The 5,853-nt window shown below is 48.1% G+C and overlaps 1 pseudogene; it reads left to right on the forward strand.

Annotated features, from left to right (window-relative positions):
- The first annotated feature begins 4,925 nt into the window (after window positions 1–4,925).
- Window positions 4,926–5,594, forward strand: LOC138379020 (ADP-ribosylation factor-like protein 6-interacting protein 6 pseudogene; annotated as a pseudogene).
- Window positions 5,595–5,853: the final 259 nt, after the last annotated feature.

A 5,853-nucleotide genomic window follows, 5' to 3' on the forward strand; every position in this document is an offset into this window, starting at 1 on the left:
GGATAGACATGAAGTGGGAGGAGGCCCGGGAGGACTAGAGCAAAAGAATAAATGTGCAAAGTTGAGTTCAATTCTTTGTTTACGCACCTGAGGTCAGGGACTGATCCAGTTTATCTCCAGATCACCTGCCAGGGTTTAAGGGTTCAGATTCTAGAATTGGTAAACAAGGGTTTAAATCTTCTAGGCCTCCATTTTCTCATCTGTAAAAGGGGCCCATTGATAGTACTTTCCTCATAGAGTTATTAAAAGGGCTAAACAAGATAATGAATGAAAGGAACTCAGCACCATGCACACAGTAAGTAAATAGGCTTTGTCACCTGGCTTCTAGGGCTTGCTCAATAAATATTTGACACTTAATGGCCTCTCTTGATCCTTGATGAAAGGGGTGGGGCAGAAGGTTTGGGGGGATGTGATCTTTGTCCCAGGCCCACAGCCATCTCTTGACCTCTGCTGGGGAAGGGCAAAGTACTCAGGACTTTTACTTGACCTTCGTTGATGGCATTGAGGACCTTGATGGCACCAAGGACATTGATGGCACTGAGGATGTCTGGGGAAGCAGGAATTAATCCAAGAGGGAGCCAGGTCTAGCCACAAGTAGATGAATCTTCCACCACCTGGCCTCTCCATTCCCTAACTTCCTCCCCTCCACTGATCTTTTTTTTTTTTTTTTTTGAGACAGAGTCTCACTCTGTTGCCCGGGCTAGAGTGCCGTGGCATCAGCCTAGCTCACAGCAACCTCAAACTCCTGGGCTCAAGCGATCCTTCTGCCTCAGCCTCCCGAGTAGCTGGGACTACAGGCATGTGCCACCATGCCCAGCTAATTTTATATATATATATTTTTAGTTGTCCATATAATTTCTTTCTATTTTTAGTAGACATGGGGTCTCGCTCTTGCTCAGGCTGGTCTCAAACTCCTGAGCTCAAACGATCCACCCACCTCGGCCTCCCAGAGTGCTAGGATTACAGGCGTGAACCGCCACGCCCAGCCCCTCCCTCCACTGATCTTGTCCCCACTCTCCCCGGCCACACACTTCTGCAGCCAAACCTTAGACTTTGTACCAGACAACCACAGCTCCTCCTTCAACCCAGTGTCCCACGTTCTCTTCCTGACTCTGGCCTCCTGACTTCCCAGCTCATTCCCTCAGTTCTCCCATCGCACCAGGACTTCCCATGTCTGTTCCCTGTCCCTTATCCACTTGATGGCCTCTATCCCCTCCTTACGCAGCCAGAATGCATTCCTATCACCCCTCGGCCAACACCCTCGGCTCCCTTACCTCTCGCTCAGCAGGCAAAACCGCAACCTGGTCACCCACGGGCCTCCACCTACTCTGGCCTGTACTCAAGTGGAGAAAAGCTCCCAAGCACGCTCACTGGGCCCACTTTAAATTAATGACCACGACCTTCATTTGCACCCTAAATGTTGCCCAGCCATCATCCTATATTTCCTCAGTCCATTCCCCCTCCTGCTCTCCTAGGTGACAACTTTCCCCCTCCATGCTGCGACATGTCCAACACCACCTCCTCCTCCCTTGAAGCCAATGGCCTTGCTTCCTGGCTCACCCAACAAAATGAAGCTGTTGGAAGAAGACTTCGGCAGCCTCCACCACCGCATCTACCCACGGACCTGCCTTCCCACTTGCCACTTGGGATGAACTGCCCCCTACTCCTAGCTCAAGCCAACATCCATGCAAGGACGGCTCCAACAATTCTCTCCTCCCTCCTACATTGTTAATTATTCCCTCACTACATCACCTCATTAGCATACAAATAGTCTTAGTGTATTTGTGTTGCTATAAAGGAATACCTGAAGCTGGGGTCATTATTAATAATAAAGAAAAGAGGTTTATTTAGCTCACAGTTCTGCGGGCTGTACGAGAATCATGGTGCCAGCATCTCCTGGTGAGGCTGTTTTCACTCATGACAGAAAGTGAAGGGGAGCCCATGTGTGCAGAAATCACATGGCTAGAGAGGAAGCAAGAGAGGGAGAGGGAAGGGAGGTGCCAGGTTCTTTTTAACAACCAGCTCTCACAGGAACTAGTAGAGTGAGAACTCACTCATTACTGCAAGGAGCCGATTGGTGGATCTGGCCCCGAGACCCAACCACCTCTCATTAGGCCCACTTCCAATGTTGGGGATCAAATTTCAACATGAGATTTGGAGGGTCAAATATTCAAACTATAGCACAAAGATTTCTGATTCCTCCCATCTTAAAAAAAACTTTCCTTCGAGCCCACTTCTTTGCAGCTACTGCCCCCTTTCTCTGCTTCCCATAGAAACAAAATATTTAGGTCAGGCTACAATCCTAGCACTTTGGGAGGCTAAGGTGGGAGGATCACTTGAGACCAGGAGTTGGAGGTCACCCTGGGCAACATAGTAAGACCTCATCTGTACAAAAAATTTTCTGGCTTAGTGAAGGCACAACTGAGGTGCTAGCTTGGAAGTCATACCCTGTCATCCTCCAGGATGCTACATAGACCCTAAATTAATGACCATCATATGCTGCTGTGTCCCTGGTCAGTGAACTACAAGAGTCCAATGAGAAAGGGTGAAAGTAGGCATGGCCCCATGTACCCTTACTCTCAGTAACCCACTTGGGGAAGTTCTGCTTCTTGTCCAGCAACTCTCAGCTCTGCAGGTTTAGAGGTTCTGGCTCCCAAAGGGGTAACTCTTCCACCAGGGGCTCAGAAAAAGTCCTATTAAAATGTCAACTATTGCTTCTACCCAGTCACTTTAGGCTTCACACTCTAAGAGACAAGCAGGCAACAAGAAGAGTCACTGTCCTGGTAGGTTTAATTGACTTTGATCTTCATGAGGAGGTAGGGCTCTGTTACACAATGGAGATAGGAGAATTATATTTGGCATTCAGATTATATTCTTGGACATCTCTTGGTACTTCCTTGCTCAATTTTGATAGGAAATAGACAAGTGTGGCAACCCTGGCCTGAAAAGGGCATGGTGACCAGGGCTCAGACCCCTCAGGGTTGAGAATCTGCATCGTGTTACCAGGTAAGCCACCTATGCCGACAGTTGCTCGCCAAGGACAAAGAGAATCTAGAATGGGTAGCAGAGAAATGAGACATCGAATATCAGTTGAGGCCTCAAGACCAGTTGTGGTAGCTGGGTCTGTAGTTTATCTCACTAACCTCGCTCTTGTAAGTTCTTCCAGGCAATGAAGCCCACCTGAGTCCTGAAGTTGCTGCTGCCCAAGTTTGTTCTAGGAAGCAGGTGGATCTGAGCAGCAAAAAGGGTGAGTGCACTGAAACGGCTGCTGTGGCACACTGCCCAGATGTCCCGCATCGGGACAGAAGCACTCATTCCCCCTGCTGCTGACAGCTCACAGCTAAGTCCCTCCCTGGGGACTGCCGTCAGCTGAAGATTCCTGCCTCACCCAAGGTCATGTCCCCATCCCAGGGGCAGCTCATACATACAATGACTGGTCAGTGTGGGAGTACAAAGGCCTGGCTCCCTCCTCTCAATTGGGGACAGTTCTAAAGGACCATCCCAGCACCAGAGCTCCCTGTGGGGTCAGCTGGACCTCGGGTGCAACCACATCACAGTCCAACTTGTCTCTCTGCCCGTTTCTGCATCCCTCGTGCCCGTCAGGTGTAGAGAGATCCTGACAGCGCTCCGCGATAAACTTTCTACATGCAAATCTCTGTCTCGGAAGCTGTTTCCCAGGAAACCAGGCCTGTGACAAATTGTTTTACAGTAGTACTCTTGGGCACGACCCAAGTGAAATACTGGGTGTAGTTGCAGTGCTGAGGAGTTATTGCTTCCTCCCTTACAGCGTTGAGCAATCCTCATGAGTCTGAAAAATCAACACCAGTGACTCTGAAGGAGACATTTCTATTGGCCTGTCTTCCTCTAGCTACCCTGGGAGGGAGATTTTGCCATTGATCAATTAGACAACGCCAATCTGACCGAGCTGCGCTCTGAGGGTCCTGGTGTTAATTATTCTAGCAGCAGCCTCTACCCTGGGCCTAACCCCACAAGACTAACTCATAGGGTAAAATAAGTAAAAGATAGTTGGAGACAGAATGGCATTCAGATGTCATTCTTATTTATCTGTGTGGAGACAGCTGAAACCATTCCTGATGGATGGTCCCACAGTAATTCAGCAGGACTGGCTGTAAAAGTTGAATAGTGTGTGACATTTTGAGCAGCGAGAAACCTGGCATGTCTTACAGCTCATCTTTCCAGTAATTTCCTTCAGAGCATCCTTAGTGTGCTGTAGCAGCCTTTTCATCTGCCCACTTATCTGGGGGAATGGGGGAGGACGGTGACAGTGGGATAAGGTTTCTGTCTGTAAATCCTCTACACTCAACTGGGGCAAAGGCAGACCCATTAGCAGAGATAAGTGAGTTGCGATGCCCGTGCTATAAATCACCTATTGAAGACCTAAGCACGTGAAAGCAGGGGTCTCAGATGGAACAATGGGCATAACACATAACGTCTCTGGATTGGTCCTACCAAATTCTTGGCCCGGGATTTCACAGCCCTTCCTAAAGGGAAGAAGGTACATTTGCCGAATATACTGCAAGCCCTGGCATGTATCAACAATATTGCTGTCATTCTAGTATTAGAATCTATCCTCATATTTTCCTGTGAACAGTTCCCTTAACTATGTACTGTGAGCAAGGTAACAATTTGACCATCTTTCTAGAATAATTACAGCTTTCGTGAGACTATATTGTGACAGACATAGTTACCAAGTATAGATCCATTGAAACTGGAGTTGACCTTCAGCTTCCGGGCTCAACTCTTAATGAAAACAACTGCAAATACCCCGGCAGAACTCCATGAAACAGAGAACAGCAATGAAAACTGTGGGAATTATTTTAAAAGTCAAAAGCTGGGTCTATGAAAATATTTTTTAAAAGGACAGACCTCTGACAAGAGTTATCAGGAATACAAGAGAGCCCGCCATGTCATTCGTGGTGAGCGGGAGGCGCCTGGCTCCTTGCGTTCCACCTTCGCCTTCTTCGGAGTTCACCTTTGCTCAGGGGGACAGTTGGGGTGAAGGCGAAGTCACCAAGGAGGAGGAATGCAACCAAGTGACCCGCGACCTGTGTTCGGAGTTCTGGCCCGGGCATCATCAGAGCCCTGAAGCACCTCGCTGCTCCCTCTGGATGGGGATGGGTCACCTGTCCCGCCTGAATGGCATCTTCCCGGTGGCTGTGGGCATCTGAGCCCAGGCTCGCCGGTGGCCTGTCCAGGTCTTCTCTAGACTTTGTTCGCTGCTCTTCGCCATCCTTCTGGCCTTCCATCTCGCCATCGCCCGTCTGATCGTTAAAGAGTTGCATGCTGAGAATTTGAAGAACGAAGATGATATAGACACTGGGCTCTAAGGATTCTGGACTCTGCTTATAATATCCGTAGCTGCTGGATTTTCCTGTTGCAGCTTTCCTTGGACAGTGACTTATTTGGATTCTTTTGAACCAGGAATGTTTCCTCCTACTCCTCTTTCACCTGCCAGGTTCCAGAAACTGACTGGACATTCTTTCCACATGGGCTATAGCATGGCAATTTTGAATGGCATTGTAGCTGCCCTTACCATAGCATGGTGCCTCATGTAAACCCACGGTGAAGCAATATTGTTGGCACAACTTAGTCATGATTGTTTTGTAATGACAAGAAAGAACATCACTGCCTACTCAGAAGACCAAAAAACCTGCTGTTCATTATGTGGTTCAGATATGTGTCATAATCATCAACATTACGGAGGACCTTTTAAAGCATCGTTCTAGAGTCTAGGCATGGGGAATATCTGAATAGTATGTTTTAAGTACTTTCTTAAAAGTATAAGATGTTTATCTCATCTTTTTACTTTCATGTGTATAGTTATTACAAGTC

Source organism: Eulemur rufifrons, chromosome 30, assembly GCF_041146395.1.
Source record: "Eulemur rufifrons isolate Redbay chromosome 30, OSU_ERuf_1, whole genome shotgun sequence".
In the NCBI taxonomy this organism is placed as follows: Eukaryota; Metazoa; Chordata; class Mammalia; order Primates; family Lemuridae; genus Eulemur; species Eulemur rufifrons.